The sequence below is a fragment of the Manis pentadactyla genome, chromosome X (assembly GCF_030020395.1).
Source record: "Manis pentadactyla isolate mManPen7 chromosome X, mManPen7.hap1, whole genome shotgun sequence".
Taxonomy (NCBI): domain Eukaryota; kingdom Metazoa; phylum Chordata; class Mammalia; order Pholidota; family Manidae; genus Manis; species Manis pentadactyla.
Window position 1 is genome coordinate 10,583,867 of NC_080038.1, and position 3,721 is coordinate 10,587,587.

Sequence of the window (3,721 nt, forward strand, 5' to 3'; positions counted from 1 at the left end):
ACAGTATTGTCATAACTTCTGAATGTTTTTTTTTTCTGCTTTTCCTGAAAATGAAAATGTCATATGCTGACAAAACTCACCTTGACAAAAGTCCCTAATTCATTCTGCTGCCAGAGAGTCTACCTGCTAACTTCAATTTCCAAGAGAAGTTTTCAGACATTAGTATAAAAGAGTTCTCAGAAAATAAAAATCAGACATACCCTAAGAACTAAGTAAAAATAACGTTTCGGGAAACACCCCCTCATTTGACCATTGCATATTTCAGGGTCAGGACCTGGCTCTTGGCATCCTCATGCTTCTGCCCTTGGTCTCTTTCTCTGGAAGCTGACTTCTCTTTCTTTACGTGACAGCCACCATGACATGAATGGGGTCCGCTCACCACCAGCGTTCCACCACAGCCATCTGACATCTGCTGTAAGTAGACATCGCCAGAGAAGACTGATCAGTTACAGAAACCCAATCCTGAGCACTGCTACCCCCATTTGGAGTTTACTATGCCCTATGCCCAGGACATTTTTAAACCCTGAGGGATAGAAATATCTGATTCAGTAGTGAGTAAAGTATCAGCTTCCTCTCCAATTTGTCTCCCTTCAGCGGTTCACATTCTGACTTTTCAGTCAGGTTTATCCAAATTCTGAATTTGAATGCAACTGAGAGGTTTGCTGTGCTTATTTTATTTTGACTTATATGCTTAGAAACATGTTTTTTAAATGTGAGTCTGGATTTGTGGTATTCATTTGTTCCTGGATTAATTGAACAAAATCTGGTAGCACTTCTGCACAGTCTGAACTATATAAAATTATATCTATCAGAAAGACAAGTACCAAATGATTTCACTCATATGTGGAGTATAAGAACAAAGGAAAAACTGAAGGGACAAAACAGAAGCAGAATCACAGAACCCAAGAAAGGGCTAACAGTTACCAAAGGGAAAGGGACTGGGGAGGATGGGTGGGAAGGGAGGGAGAAGGAAGAAGAAAGGGGGCCTTACAATTAGCATGTATAATGTGGCAGGGGGGGCACGGGGAGGGCTGTGCAACACAGAGAAGACAAGTAGTGACTTTATAGCATCTTACTACACTGATGGACAGTGACTAATGGGGTCTGTGGGGGGTGGACTTGGTGAAGGGGGGAGTCTAGGAAACAATGTTCCTCATGTAATTGTAGATTAATGATATCAAAATAAAAATATATCTATCGATGAGGCTGAAAAATATTTTCAAATATTATTATATAATTTCAGCATCTTGGTACCTTCTTAACATTGGAAGTTCCATCTTCACATTTTCAAGGGTAATGGAACATTCTTATCTGATTTACAACTTACTAATGGGACAAAAGCCTCTCCATCAATCAGGACTCTGACAGTTAAATATATTGTCTGAACAAGACATTTTACAATTTGCACAATGATACAACAAATGTCCATTTATTATTCTTTCCCAGAAGTTGAATACTTTCAGCCATTCTTAAAAGGACAAAGATTTTTACTAACAGATTATATGTATGAGGGATAATCTTGAGAACATAATGGAATTCTGTTCTTTTTATCTTTATTCTTACCATATCAGAATTGGACAATTGATCATAACTAGAAAATGCACAGTTGGTTTTTTGTTATGCTACAGTTCAATCATTTGCAACTTTTAAAATGTTTATTGGAAGATGGAGGAATACAATATTGGATAAGAATCTGAATAAAAGCATTATTTAGGTCTCCTTCAAAGAAACAACATTGGTATGATAATCAAGAATCAGTATTTAGAGGAGACCCTATACATTAATTATAATACATGAAAATTATTCTTGTACTATGTTTATTTTAACTTTCTCCTATAGCCACCTATATATGATTTTTAATAAGCTTGTTTATTATATATAAAGTATGCAAATCTATCTAGAAATACTTCCTCTGTTTCAGAAATTTCCTGTCAGTGACAGGATGCCTTATATTGTATAACATTTTTCCACAAACACACAAATCATTACTTCCTTTCTCATAGTTATACCTTCACATGATATTTAAAACCACCTGTTTGGAACAGGGTACCCTGATAAATCACTTTGAAAACAGCATGTATTAAACACACAGCAATAAAACAAGGTGTATACAGTTTTGCAACATGGATGTTCTACAAAAACCTTAAAAATACTGTTCTGTACCAAGAGATAAATAGGATTAGCCGAAGTATCTTCTGAGTTCTGTTAGTAGGATGGGTGCTTGTTCCTTATTTTTGTCACTTGCTTACAGCTGCAATTGTCACATAAAATACATTCACAGGCATATTTATACTAAAGTTATTTGTTTATTTAAAATTCAAATTTAACAGGGCATCCTTTATCTTTATTTGCTAAACCTCAGGGTTGGTATGGGTTTGCTCTTTAAAGAGGTTAAGTATGGTTCCTTATCTGTTGTTCTTTCCTAGCATGGAAGGCCCCATGTCCTTTGCCTTGGAGGACAACTTAAAAAAGACTTCAAGAACTTGAAACAGATTAAAGGAAAACTACAAGATGGCCAAAGGGTGGGAAAATAAGAAATAATACTATTTAAACTGTAGACAAGAGGCCTAAGGTGATGAAACAGTCACCAAGTATTTGAGTAGACCCACCCAGTGGACTTGTGCCAAGTTCCTCATTTTTGATGAGGGCAAGCAAAAACTGGTTAAAACACAACTTAGGATGATAAGTACTGTAGCTACATTTATTGAATGCCAGTATATGCTGCATAATTAAATGCCATTGTCTCTCATAATCTACCTGTAACCCTCCTGGTCAACCAGTAACATGTGTATCATTATCCTCATGTTTCAGATGAAGAAACTGACCAATGCTCAAAGTGAGAAGGTATGCAAATGGTAAAGCCCGGGTTCACATCACATCCTGATCTGTATATGACACCAAAGCCCATATGCTGTGTCCACTACACCGCACTTCTTTTCCAGAAAGTTTCATGCGCTAATCGAAAGAATGTTATCAAGAAAATTAGTCTAGAGATACTAGACATAAGATTAACTCATGGGTACTTTGGATCATTAAATGCAGTCATACAAAAGAAAGTTGGATGTGCTGAAAAACCCTAGGGATTTCTTCTGTCCCTTCAACATACCATTAGAAATCCTTGTCAAGGTTGTATCTGGCTATATTAGAAGAGGTTTTTGACATGGTATATTATCATTCTAAAGCCAGTTTAGGCTGTTTTTGGTGATTGTGACACCCCGTATTAAATATTGAGGCATAAGAATCAAATGCTCAACAAAAAATGTTTTAAAATTTGCCTTCTCAACAGCCCAAGAGATCCGTTTACCTTTCAATTTGGGTTATTTATTTAGAATGTTAGCATTTATCTTGCTTTCTTCAAATCCATGGACTGCATACTTTTTGAGGATAGAAGCCCTTAGCATCTAGACAAGGGCATGATACACAACGCATGCTCATAAATATGTGATTAATATTGTGTGATACAATATAACCCTTCATGAACAGTGTTAATAAATATAGTATTTAATTTCACCAGGAATCTCTTTTGGAATCTTCTTTCCTTAGCTTTGTTTTTATGGCCTGCTTTTAAAATCAATGGTAATAACATAAATCTAAAGAAAGCAAAAGAATTTTCCTTAGGATTTCACTCTGGCAAGTCCTTCTGTCCATTTAGCCATGGCTGTTTTTATGGCTGCAATTTCCTTACTATAGGGCCTCGGCCATTTTCCATCATCATAAATCC

General features: G+C 36.2%; 1 long non-coding RNA gene across 1 annotated transcript; it reads left to right on the plus strand.

Annotated features, from left to right (window-relative positions):
* The first annotated feature begins 280 nt into the window (after positions 1-280).
* LOC130681947 (uncharacterized) lies at positions 281-3,510 on the plus strand. Its single transcript, XR_008995234.1, has 2 exons — positions 281-414; positions 2,427-3,510. It is a non-coding gene; the product is annotated as an uncharacterized LOC130681947 (long non-coding RNA).
* Positions 3,511-3,721: the final 211 nt, after the last annotated feature.